This window comes from Passer domesticus, chromosome 3, assembly GCF_036417665.1.
Source record: "Passer domesticus isolate bPasDom1 chromosome 3, bPasDom1.hap1, whole genome shotgun sequence".
NCBI lineage: Eukaryota > Metazoa > Chordata > Aves > Passeriformes > Passeridae > Passer > Passer domesticus.
The window spans coordinates 16,650,425-16,664,540 of NC_087476.1; the positions used below are offsets into that span (position 1 = coordinate 16,650,425).

General features: G+C 36.9%; 1 long non-coding RNA gene across 3 annotated transcripts in view; it reads left to right on the top strand.

Annotated features, from left to right (window-relative positions):
* The window catches only part of LOC135296077 (uncharacterized), an 82,339-nt gene that overhangs the window by 20,408 nt on the left and 47,815 nt on the right, over positions 1–14,116 (top strand). For 2 of the 3 annotated variants that reach the window (XR_010358126.1, XR_010358125.1), the window contains exon 4: positions 1,443–1,509. The exons of the other annotated variant lie outside the window; for it this stretch is intronic. This is a non-coding gene — a long non-coding RNA (uncharacterized LOC135296077). The remainder of the gene's footprint in view (positions 1–1,442; positions 1,510–14,116) is intronic. 3 annotated transcript variants of the gene reach the window in all.

Here is a 14,116-nt window from a genome sequence, read left to right on the forward strand (position 1 = left end):
AGACATTTGCGTTGCATTTCTTTACCAACATGTGACTCCTTTAACTGTATGCATATTCAGATAGAAGAAAAATACATGTGGTAGAAATTCTTTGTTGAAATAGCATGTCAATTATTACAAAGTTATAAATGCTTTAGAAATGAATTACTGTCTAACATATGTTCACTTAAGGCTCTGAGTTGAAAAAGGTAGTAAATACGCTGCATGAAGAATGATCATGAAAATAAAGAAAGAAAGATCTGGACATAATTACCTAGTTCAATTTTAACTTTCCTTAGTAACTAAATACAAACATCTCAATTTACATAATCCAAGGGGTTTGCTGTGTTTGTACAAAATTGCAACAAAAAAGGATCTAAAACGTGCAATGGATGTAAAACACAAGCAAGTAATAGAGGACATGTTACAGCAATATTGACAGCTGAACCTTTAGTGGAATTTTACATTTGAAATTTTACCATATCTCTTATTTCTTATGGAACACGTTGACCTCTTCATGGTTTCTAGAATTTGTCCAGAAATGAATTAACTATTAATGTCTGTTAGACTCTTACAGAAAAAGATAATACTGAAACTTAAAATACAGCAGATTTACAGGAAGTAAAGGAACTCAAAATAGGCAGGGGATAAAATATTTTGTTTCATCTTTAAAAGCAGGGAAATTTCATACCTCACAGAAGGCTATTAAAATATAGAAGAGAAAGAGGTGGAAATGCTGAATACTGAGAAAATGTCCTAGTTTGGAAAGTATTCATGCAACAGCAAGTGAGATTCAATATTATGTAGTTTCTATCTTTTGTATACATAAAAACTCTTTTGATGACAAAAATTTGGTCAGCTGGGAGACAATGAAGTTGTATTTTTCAAAACTGTTCTTATTCCTGTTAGGTTAAAAAGGAAATGTCAAATCTTAAGTGCAACGATCATTAGGTTGAATGCAATATTAACCTCAAGGTTTATCTTGGCTGAAGAATACCTTCTTAGTTGTTTGGGTCTCATAACACCAAGCACCTTAAAACCTAGTCTTGCTTCAAAGAAAGTAGAGGGTAAAAGCCTAGTCAGTAGAGTTTAGTTAGTGACAGAAATGGGCTTCAGCTGAAAATGACTTCACAGGACTCTTGGATTGGGTGTGTGTCAAGCACATATTATCACTCTGTGCTGGAAGGAGGCACAAGGAAGGATCATGTTACACACAGAAACATAGAACCTCAGAATGGCTGAGGTTGGAAGAAACTTCTGGAGGTCCTCTGGTGACCTGGTACAGGCTGTTTCCTAGAATTATATCCATACAGCTTCTGAATATCTCCAGGAATGGACATTCCATGACATCTCTGGACAACCTGTTCCAGAGCTCAGTCACTCTCCCAATAAAAAGATGGGTTTTTTGTGCTCAGACTGTACCTTCTGTGTTTCACTTTGTGCCTGTTTCCTCTTATCACTAGGACTGGAGTGTGGCTGAAAAATAGGGAAGAGGTTTCTGACCAGAGAATCCACATGTAGAACAGACAGGTAGGGCTGCAAATCAAGCCTTGGTGAGCATGGCCACCAAGCATGGGGAGTCATATCCATGCTTGTGATGGAACTCTTGCTAATCCTAATATGTATGAACTGTTTTATTAATGCACAGATAGAGACTCTGTGAAGGTACAGAGGACAGCAGCGCTGTCAGTGTACTGTCAATGCATTGTTTTCCGTATGTTCATGTGTTCTCTCAACTGAGCAATAGACTGGGAAAGACCAGTGTGGTCTTGACTGGTCAACTGGTCAGTGGCTTTTCAGAAAAAGAATTTCCTCAGAAAAACATTTTCTTTCTTTCTTGCTTTCTTGCTTTCTTGCTTTCTTGCTTTCATTCCCGCTTTTCTTGCTTTCTCTCTCTCTTTCTCTTTTTCTCTCTCTTTCACTTCCTATTACTCATTCCTTTATGCTATCTATAGGACCACTTTCCTTCCTTTGCTTCCAAAATTTAGTTTTGAGATATTAAAGTACACCATTGATCTTTTTGTTGTCTCCTCCACAGGCATGTTGTCCTGAGATTTTTTTTAGCTCCTACTAAGCCTCCATAATACTTCTCCAGTTGGGGTCAAAGGGTGGGATTTGCTCAGAAGTAGAGGGTAGCAGTGGGCCTGTGATAGACTACAGTACGGACAGCATAGGTGAAGAATTGTGATTTTAGATTTGAAAGAAAATAATAAGTGAAATATTAAAAAAAATTGAATTTGATTCAAGGGGGCCTTGATGTGGCAAAAAACTCCAAAAATCTTTGCAATGACCTAAGTGTTGAATTTACAAATAGCTGATGAACATTAGACATATAAACTTTTTTTTACGAGAATTGGATAGCTCTAAAAATTGATACTTTAGGGCTTTTATAATTAAACTTCTACCCAAGGTCGTTTGGCAGTATGAATGAGGAATCATTTTTCATGATTTATACCATTACAATATAAATGTTATTAATATGTCTGTTAATTAAGCCAGTAGTTTTAAAAGAAATTCTTTGATCCACTAGAATGTCAAAAGTCTTGTTTCCCGATGGTAAAGTGGCAAATGACAACATGACTGTAGAAAGAGCAGTCTTAGTCTTTATGGAATATCAGAGGAAACAAACACTGAGCTTGCTGTGTTGGTTATATATATTTTAGCTACAGTTATTTTCTTTTCCCCTATATTATTCAGTAAAAACATTTCATAAGTAAAACTTTTCACTTCAAAAATTTTGATCTGGCCTTTTTTCTGCCCCTAATACTAGAAAGGTTAATGCATTTGTTTATCTGTGCATGGGTATATGGTATTGGAAAACCAGGGAAATACTTTGTCTGCAGCCATGTCATTCTTCAATATATGTGCTTCTGGGTAAGCTTCCCTCAAAACTCATTATGAACAAACAGCAGTGCTTCAGTACATCTTGCACTTGCTTTTTTCTTCACCTATTTGGTTAACACTTTCTCACATCCATGTCAAGTGCTGCTTGGATAATCTGGTAGAACCAGGCACTCTAACTTGTCCACCAAATACAGATGAGGATCAGACTTCAAGATCTACAGCAATTTATCATTGTTTTTAATTGTTCAAATCTGGGCAGCTGAAAAGCTTTCTAGAGGCAGATTATTCTCTCACAATGCTTCTTCTGTCTTCCCCATTTCTAAAGAGTAATTGTCATTGTTATCAGTGAACGAATCTTTTGTTGGCTCACATAATTTCACAATTGAAAATATAATAAAAATAAATATAATGCAGATGTAATGGTCTTCTGCTCTTACAAATAGCTTATAAGTGCATACAAATATCTTTAAAATATATTATGTAGTACACTTCACAGAGGACCATAACTCTTGTAAATCGAATATTGAACATTTCTTTTGTAGATAAATGGCAGATGCCCTAAACTATGTACCTCAAACCTCCAAAGAGTCATAGATTTTTGAGTGTTTTGTTAACAAATTTTCCCATTCTTTGGGTTTTTACAAGATTTTGCACTTCTGGTTTCTGTCTGAGACTGAAAAAGCAAGTACCCAAGTACCACAACAAAGACAGTGCTCAAGATAGTTCAGGCTTGATTTAGAGCAGGGAGTATTTAGATTCTTTTAAGGTTTCCAGTTAAATTTTCAAATACAAGAGTATTCAGATAAGCAACCAAGCTGACTGGTGTTCATCTGAACTGAGCACAAATACTCAAACTTTAAAATTTACCTCCTTACAGTCAATAAGGTCTATTTATGGGACAATTCTGTATCGGTATCATGTAATGGATTGCAGGCTTGCATATTTTCTAAGCATTGGTTGCGTATAACACACTTTGTATTTTCTTGCAGAAAATACAGACTGCATACTGAAGCAATTTAAGAAATATATTTCTGAGAATATTGGAAAAAGACTTGTCATATGTATACTCAAACATCTATGATTAGATTGGGCCCTTAAAACACACTCAACATTCAACATTTGTGGTAGAACAAGATTACACTGTTTTGGATCATTACTGCATTTTTTTTCTAAGGAAAAAAAAAAAAACTTTTTCAAAGAAAGGAAATTAACATAAACATTGGCTGTTTATCACACTATGGTATTTGTTTTCCTTATGGCATTTGCATCATTTCTTAAGCAAAGAATGGCAAGCATTGCAAGAAGTACAATGAAATAAACATAAGCACCTTGTTTAAATACTTATCTGAATATGACTTGCATGGCTTATAATTTTTTATGCAGCTTTAGGTGCCACTCAAATCAGTCTCACTCTTACTGCAGTTTTAGTATTTTGATTTTAAATGCTTAGAGTTTGTGTTTCAGGTAGTAGCTGAAATAAGGTGCATCTAGGTTAAACAGGTGTTTTGGAAAACACATACAATAATATTGTTTTTTGAACCAAGATAGTTCCCTTGACAGAAAAATTGTACCTGGAGGACAAAGGGACTAATTGGTGATTGTATAATGTGGCCTGAATCCAGAATTCACCAACTCTCTGGGTCAAAGCTTTGGAAGAGATTCTAGAGATGTTTAGACAAGGACAATACTTAACTGCCTGGAAAGATGATTAAGAAAGGCTGGAAAGAATATCTCAGAGTAAAACTCTTATGTCCAAACAGATCATAAGGTAGCTGAAGTTTGTTTATAGTATTTTGCCTTTATCTTCATGTGGAATTCCGCTTCTAATGCTGAAGCAGAAAATCTGCAACTGCCACATGAAATGCTAAATGGAAAGGAATTAATAAACACATGCAGATTCTGTTAACAGTATAGAAAACAATTCCTTGCTTTTTTGGTGCAAGAATGTTCAATACAAAATTCACATAGCAGAGCTTCAAAATTGTCAGAATTTTAAAGCAATTATGAGACACTGAGAAGTTACTCTACAAGATGGAGAAGACTAAGGAAAAAGGCAGTTCCCCACTGATACGTCTATGCCGCTCATTTATTTACTCTGAAAACATGCCAGATATCTCAGAACAGGCTGTAAGTTAACTAGCTGAAGAAATTTTGGCTACCGAGCTGCTAAACCTCACATTTTTAAGAGATTAAGTTATAAAATGAAATAACTGATATTTGAAGATGAGTGGGATCCTATGAGGATGCCTTGAAGAGCAAAGGAACCATTAAAAGCTTGATGACCTATATATAATTTCCTTGAAACACAAGAAAAATCCACCCTGCTGTAAAATAAACCAGCTTGATTGAATGGGGAACTAAAACTGAATTCAAAAGCAGACCTGAAGAGGTGGAAACTGTAGAAGTGTAACCAAGAAGGAATACACCCAAACACTTCGGGAGAGTTAGGAAAGCCAGACCTTGGCTAAGTGGAAATTGGTGAAAGAAGCAAAAGTCAACATGAATGGACTCTAGGGGGCTTCCTGTCAGTGAAGGAAACACCGGGGCAGGTGTGGAGCTGCTTGTGAGTAGTGCAGGTGAGCTCATGAGGGCAGGGAAATTAATGAGGTGCTCAGAGCCTTCACAGAAAAGGTCTTTCCTCAGGTCTTTTGAATTTGCATGCCAAGTAAAATTTGTGGAGTATAGAAACACATTGAAGCTTTGTAGAGTATCACCTTAGGGATATTGTGGTGAGCTGATCATGCACATACACCAGCTCACAGGACCTGACAGGATACATATGAGAGTGTTGAGAGAACTTAAAGGTTAATGTCACTTCATGTTTGATGGAAGGGCTGGTAAAGTCTTCATACAGATAGCATGTGTGAGGGCAACACCAGACAGGGCCAGTGAGACTGATAACTGGAAAACAAGACTGAAACAGTCCGTGCAGACAAACCTCAGCAGGCTCCTGTTGATGGAGCCTCATGAAGTTTAACAGAAACAAACATTAAGTCCTGCACTTGGGAAAATGCCTATACTGTGCACAGTACAAGATGGAGACTGACTGTTCATCAGCACTACAAAAATAGTACTTGAGAAATCTTGTGGATCCAGATTAAACCAGTTCAGTTCTATAATCTTGCAATGACGAAAATGAAATCCAGTCTGGTATATATCAGCAATAATTTGGTAATCCATCACTAGCACTGACATAAATATATTGTCATTATTTATTACTTATTGTGATTGCTTACTTTGAAGCTTTTAGGACATTACTTGCATCTCTGAAGATATATTTAGTTATTGTATCAGATCACGTATTCACAGATAACAATCTGCATGTGGTTCAGAAAACAGATTAATTAAGGAGTTTCAATATGTTCTCATCAGTGATGATCCTGCTTCAGCTTGGCACCCTGATTAAATCTTAAAGCACTTGATGAAGCATCCATTTGTGTTCCTGAAAAGTGGTTTTCTGCTCTTTCCCTCTGTATAGAACAGCCTGTGCAAGTGAAGGGGCTTCTAGAACTGCTCATATATATCTATACATTATACATATATGTACTATATGTATACTATACATATATATATAATGTATACTATACATTATCTGCCCAAAGAAACAGACTGTGGCTTAAATCAATGTATAGGGCTATGTTGCCTAATATAGTAACTCTGGTCTGGTTTTATTCCTCAAATTCTTTTAAAACTACTGAGACATTAAGAACAGTAATATGAACAAAGTGCCTAACTACGGCAATGCACCTTTCTCTAAGGAAGCTTTAGTTCTTAGCAAAATGAAACAATGAAATCTGCTCTGCATGGGAAACCACAGATATTAGCTTTTTAAAAAAAGCAAAGGGTTTTTAAAGCAGGAAAATAACTGAAATTGTTGAAGCTGCTGCAGCTATTCTTATACTGAAATTAGGCATTTATTTAAGTGTTATACTGGCTTTATCCTATTGAACACTATTATTCAGTTATATATTCAAAGAAACTGAAAGCAGAGATGAAAAATTGTACTTTACTTGGCTAAATATAAGAAAATAACTAAGAGTGCCTACTCCTGAACAGATGTTAATTGGCTGTTCTTTTCACAAGAGTTAAACTTGAGCAAATACCAAATTTCCAAATCCAGCTGAAAGGCAAAAGAAACAGAAATGTTATGACAGACATAGAAAACTGCTGTCCAGGCTGGTAGCCAGGCCACCTGAGACCAAACAGGAACAGCTGGAAGCCAGCAAAAATCATTACTGCCTCAGTAGAGTCCCACTCATGTATTGCAGAAATGGAGAATGAATAGTACTGAAGGAATCAGTGAGATATACTTGAATTACTGGAGAAATCTCAGACAACTCTTGAAAATGGAGAAAAAGTTGAAAATGTGCTTTATTTTTTTTTAATGGTGAAAGTATAAAAAATCCTATATCCTTTTCAGAAAGATCATTATAAATACCAGGAGCACTGAAATTAGCAGTACAAATTGCTTCCAGCTGAGATTGCAGCCTACCAGCCCTTTCATTACTGAGTTGTGACTATTCTAACAAGGTATGCAGTGAATTTAAATTGCACCTTGATGACAATATGTTGTCATCTCAGAAATATATTGATCCCTTAGATGAATTTTGTCATAAAAGAAAAATATTGGTATCTAAAGTAATTTATCAGAATGGAATTGAAAGGGTTACATTTTAATGCTGATGTTACCATACTACTGGTGCTACTAAGACTTTGATCGTAGCAATGTAGACTGAACATTTTTCATAACCCTGTAAAGTGATTGTGCATTTAATGAAAGGAAATCTTTCAATTTTACTTTTAAAAATGCTGGAATTAAAAATTGTTGGCCACTGCTGCTATAGATTGAGGTCAGTTAGACTCTGCCAAAGACCACTTTAAGACTGTAGGTAGAGAATTAATTTCACTGAATGCTGGGCATCCACACTTGCATTTGACACACACTCCTAATGACAGAAAAATACACGACGGTTTGTATACTGTGTTTAGTACCTATTTTTATTTGGGTTGAATACTTGTAGAAGCATTTTTCTTTTTCTACTAACTTGCTGCTTGCTTGCCTATCTCAGTCACAGATTCAGTGATATTGATGTGTTATCATGTGATAAATCTGCATCCACTGGGTTTTGACAGGTGGCTCTTATGCTTATTGTACATTATAGATGCTTACATTTGGTGAGATAGATGCCACTACAGATGCCGAAATCTTTGTGAGAAATTCAGCTTATTTCACATAATTCACGTAATTCAATTATCAGTTACCCTAGGGCATCCAAGCCAATGTGTATTTCTTCCTCTGTTCAAGGACCTAAGCAGATGCATTTAGATTTGTCTCTGTATATTCTTTTTTATTTACCACATGTACACATTTTATTGTCTTGGTAGAAAATGATGGCAGCAGAGAAATACATTGTTGTCAGTCAAAGCCTCTTAATCTAAATGAAAGACCTCTTGGCACTGTAGTCAATGGACATGGGATTGTGGGAATAAGGTCAATCCTTTTTCACTTTTGTGTTCTTGATGAAATGTCCATTGTATTTCACTGAAAGTAAAAATGTACACTGTAAAGACCGTGGATTGTCCCATGAAATACAGCAATCCACAGCATGTTAATGCTTTTTTTTTTGCCTTTTCATATTGCCCTAAACTGCAAGAAAAAACATTGTTTTCAAAAAAATAATACTAACCATTCTCAGCAGTTTCTAAGTAATGGACTCTCCTTACATTTCAGGCTTTTAATTCTGTTTTGTTTCTTCCATTGAGGAGATGGAAAAAACCCTAGATCAATTCAAACTCATTTTTCAAAAGCACTCACTTCCCAAGCAGAAACAAATTACCACCATCTCTCTGAAATTTAATTGCTTTCACTTCAGCAAAACACCCCTTCTGCACAGAGGAATGAAGAAAAAGAGAAATGCTAGATGCACCAGTAAAGAATGAGTAGGTTTTAGTTGTTTTTTCCTTCTCCTAAATTAAGTTAGGGTTACTTGTCCATTAATATATAGTTGCACATCATGAAAAATTTGGCACTTCCCGTGTTAAAATCAAGAGCTGAAATATCTGTTCATCTATTCCGCTCCAAGAGAAGGTGCTTCTGCAGGGAAAAACAAAGAGAAAAGGTAGAAAAAGAAGCAGAAAAAAAGAGAAAGGGAGAGAGAAGAGAGGAGAGAAAGAGAGAGAGAGAGAGATGGAAAACAAGCCAGGCAGAACGCAAGGAAGTGAGAAACTGTGCCTGCGTGAGAGAAAGTGAGAAGGAGGGCAAGAAGGAAAGCAGGAAGGCAAAGAACCAAGAAAGAAATTAAATCTAAGTTGCAATATTTCTGAAGCAGTGGGTCTAGCATGAAATAACGGGCCAACCAAGTGTAACATAAAGAAGTTCAAAGTAATAGGGTTTGGTAAGGTCAAGTAATGATTTTTTTTTTTTTCATGTGAGATATTGTTCTTGAAAGTGATGCTGAGCTATAGCAGGCAACGGTAGGAAAGGAAACATCTTGTTTACAAATGTCAGCCAGCAATTAGCATCATTTAAAGAGTGGAACCACAACGGCTGTTTTTTGTTAGCTTCGAAACCCATCTCTTTCTTGTGGCCAAGTTTTAAGAGGCAAAGTAGACAGCAAGACTCTGAAACCAGTTCATAAATAGTTGATTTCATATTTTAAAATCTTGCCTATAACTGTCACCCCCCTCGCGTGGATCACAGATGGTGAAGAACTAATTTGTTACTGTTTGATAACGGCTTTTATGTATCAAAGCGCTTATTTACTACTCTGTGGGGGGAAATGACAGACTAAAAGCAATTATGTGTTTTTCTTTCAGTTTTTCTTTAACCACTATGCTCTTTGGCTTTTTTTTTTTTCCACTCCCGACATGTTTCTTATTTGAAATATAGCATTGTGAATCTTTTACATATGTTGTTTCTCATTTAACCCTCTTTCTGGGTTTTCAAGAATGCATCTGGCCAGGCAGATCAACTGTAATCTTTCATGATTGTTTATAATGGCCCAGTGATAAGTAATAACACTCAGGGGTGTCTCCCGGTAACAGCGTATTACATTACAGTATTAAAAATGCAAATTGGGACTTTGCTTTTGAAGATTGTCAGGAAAATGTTTCAAGAAGGTAGAATAGCTACCAGGATGCCTGTAAGTGAAATCACCCCCTCTCCCCCCACCATCTGGGGCCTCCTGCCTGCAGGTTTTCTGAAGGAGCCCCTCACCCCCTTCTCCTTCCCCCAAAATAAATAAATAAGTGAAGAGACTTTCCTCTGTACATGGTATTAAGTAACTGATGTTGGATGTGTGGCCCTGAAAAGTCATGACCTCCTGCATCTTTCCATTTTTTTTCTCTCACTGGTGATATGCAAACTGCTCACTTGGTGTTGCCAGCAAGAACAATTTTGCTCTGGGTTGTGCTTTCTGGTGTTGCATGGCAGCAGAGCTGATGGGCATGAGGGAGTAGTTTGTGCACATATATTTATTTAAAATAAACAAAAGGTTCTAATTTGGTGATGACCAGGAGTGATTTGAGGGTGAGTTTCCTTAAAATGAAGCAGTGGACCTGCTTGTGTGACTAAAGGTGAGGAAATGCATGAACACCATGGTGAATTTTGTCATTAGTGTAGAATTTTTTCAATTGAATTAAGAGTTAAATTTAAAAGGCAAAAAACCCTGTTATAGATAGGAATTTCATTATGGCAATGCAATATCTTAATAATGGTTATTGTCTATTGCTGCTGAAATCAGTCGGAATTTTCCCACTGACTTAAATGAAAGAAGGAATAAGTCACCATGGAAAAACCCATGGAAAGATTACAAGCTTTTGTTTGTCTCATTACATCCTTTAAATTACCTCCTGGCTCTCTTTGCCTGTTTCACCCTCCTTTTCTTCTTCCATATTATTGTCAAACTGGCATTAGGAGATGCCTGTTAATGTCAGCAGGACTGCTTGGGGAGCAATAAACTTAACATGGAGAGGGACAGCAAGTTTTTGCCAAATAAGAATATATAGAGCATGTACTTCCTTACTTTCTGAAGCCTGCCTTGTAGCCAAAGCTTAAACTATCGAGAAAAAAAAAGAAGAAAAATCAAGGAAATGCAGAACAGAAAAGGAGAATGAAAGGACAATGGAATTTAGGAAGCTAGTTCAAAGCCTGTCCTGTTTAAAGATGAAATATCATAATATAGCCCTTATTACAACTAAAATATGGGAGTAGCACTTAATTCAATGCTTTAATACCAGAAAGCTTCAATAGAATCCATAAATCACTTCCACATGTTTTTGAATAAACCTCTGTCCTGCGTTGTACAAATTGCTTTCTCAAAACACAGTCTGAGTAAGGTCAGCAATCCTTCCCTCCTCTTGTGTGACTTTCTCAGGGTGAAATTCACCCTTGGCAGTTGTCAAGAAAATGACCTGTGTCGCTGAACTCCTGCCTAAGCCAATTGATTTCCAGTGAGAGCTATATTTAGGTTAATCAGGTCCACTGTGTCGGGATGTGGCAATGAAATAGCTGAAGCATGCTCTATCAGGCCCCATTTGAAAATGCTGGCCCAAGTGTGCTTGTCATTCCTGCTGTATTTCAGACTCTCCATCATTTTGATAATTATACAGCATGGAAACTTTTTTCTTTTTATAGTCTTTGAAACTATAATGAAGTCTTCGGTGCTGCCAACCCAAACCATCCAAAAATCTTGAATCAGGCTTGAAATAATCATCAGATTGGCCTGAAAATCATACAACTGAATGTACTTGGCTTCTTTTATTTGCCTTCTGGTTTTGAGTGTTTAGGGTGCAATGGGGTCACATTTGCAGGGTTTCCTCTGCCTCTGTGTGGGCCAGAAATGCAACCTTTTTATAAGACAACTGAAATTCCTCGGGTATTCACATGACTCCAGGAGCTGGGATTTAATGGGGGTGTGTGGGGGAAATCCACTGTGTTTGGGCTTGTGATAAAATTGGAAGTCTTGGCATTACAGAGCGTCTCACATTCAAAGTTTGTTTATAAGGGGAATATAGTTATATGGAGAGAGAGAACAGAGTTTCCTTCTGTTCTTTTCTGACTTGAGAGAAATTCCTCCTAAAGGGGGAACTTCACTTCTCAGAGCTAGCACAAGGCCTATTCAGCATCTGAAGTGATGCGTAGACCTGGCTGTGTCTCTTTGCTTAAATTTACTTCATGCTACATTAAAAGAAGCTGCAGAAGTTATTGTAGCTGAGATAGTTTAATGTTCACAAGGAAAAAAGAAATCCTTTATAAAACTGCCTATTATGAAGGATTTGGAGACAAAGTTCAACACACTGGAGTACAGAACTAAAAGCCCTTGTGAAAGAGGATGGAGGAGGCCCTTGAAGCAGGGAGGGAGCTAGGAATGGAAGTACATGAGCTTTATAACATTTGGTATAATTCAAGATAGGTATCCAGTCTTAGGACAAGTATTTGTGCAGTAGGAGTCATTTTTAGAGATGTAGGTAGGAGCATCACCTGGAAGCTTTGCATGTAGGACTTAGATATTAAAGGTGGGATTCATTGTATCAGTTATAAATATCTAAACCCCAGGAAATTTAAAGTGACATTTACCTTATCCATCATCTACACCTGTGCTAGCTCTTTGGCAAGCAATGAAAATTATTAGATGCTTCTGGAGTGCAGTTCATGTCATCCTTATATATATATCTAGAACAGATTGGATAAACTGCACTATAAAAATGCCTTCTAATTGCCATTGGCTATGTAGGAAACTCAAATTGATGGATTTTAAGAGGATTAGTTTTTTTGTAGACTATTGGCAGTGTAAAAGTCCAAAGTTAAGCATTTTTTCTATGTTTTGCTTAAGAATAATCTTAGCTGACACTTTGTGAGCACTTTGGGATACAGCTGTAAATGCTCTTGGTGCAGCAATATGTGTGGTATGTAGATGTGTGCATGTGCAGGGTGCTTGGGTATATTTTTTTATGTTAATATCTAATGTAGTTAGTAAGAGTAGGGAGTTTAGTGCTGCTCCTGGAGAAGACTGTATTGAACTAGACCAAACTACATGAAAAGGGAGATGAAAGTATGGCTTGGAACCATTTCTGCTACATGACAAATGTCTAGATAAGGCTCACTGGTCACGCTCTGGGATCCTCAACTACAAACCAGTAGCTATGGCCTAATGTCTCAGACCAACCTATAGTGCTTTAAAATTGTTTGTCTAGTTTTGCTTTCCTTTTGTCTTGCTTTTCTTTTGTGACACCTTTAAGTAATGCACCATTAGTGCCTCTTAATCCCAGTTGTGTGTGCCTTAAAAATTGGCAGAATGTTTTCAGTCAAAAGGTATCACATTCAATTTAAGTACAGGATTTACACTGTGCCAAGCCAAGTACTCGTTGCCAGCAATTTGACATCCTGAACAAATAAGGTTTGAATTTCTGCTCTGAAACAGGAAAAGGACCATTTAGTCCATTTGAATATCATTTAGAGTAGGATAGCTTTATTTTTTTGATGCATCGGTAGTGTCAAGTGTGGATTCTGACAGATTTATTGAATTGATGCTTGCACTGCAAATATACAGCTTTAGACACAGTTTAAATACCTATTCAACCTTTCTATGAAATTTAAGTTATGAAAATATCCTTTGATAGGTAGATTATAAATGTAACATAAATAAGTGACAACAAAACTTTCTCAGGGTATTTTATCCAGCATAACTATGACTGAGGTTAAGAACAAGGACAGGGGAGATCACACATGAAGGAACAGATCAGCAGAAAGATGGTATTTATTTGCCAGTTTTGTCATAGAAGTCAAACCTCATATTCTCAGACCCTGACTTTCATCTTCCCTCTGTTGCAGCTATTGCCCATCTATTGAGACATAGTGTTTAAGTCAATAAAATTTTTTCGGTGCATTCCTTTCTGACGCAGAGAGAATAAAATATTGACAGTTCTTACTGCTCTAAATAACCTTAACCTGAGCATGTGTCTGTGGACAAATGGGGCAGGAGATAGACAGTGAAGTGAGGGTATGTCCTTGTACCTGAAAGTAGTGTAATCTTTTTAATGAGACAATCTGAGGTAATAAGAGCTGCCTCTTAAACAGGGCCATCAACTTTAAGTAGGGCACCTCACCAACTGGACTTATTGTTTCTGTTCTGAGAGTTGGCTTAGTTACAGATGCCTTGGGTAGCTCTGTCAGGAGCTCCACAAGGAAGAGATGTATGGATACTCTTAGTGCCCAATAACCAGGTGAAAGACCAAAGGGAGGAATTAGGGGATGCGCGCAGGGGATGGCACATGGCGAGTCAGGCTCCTCTCC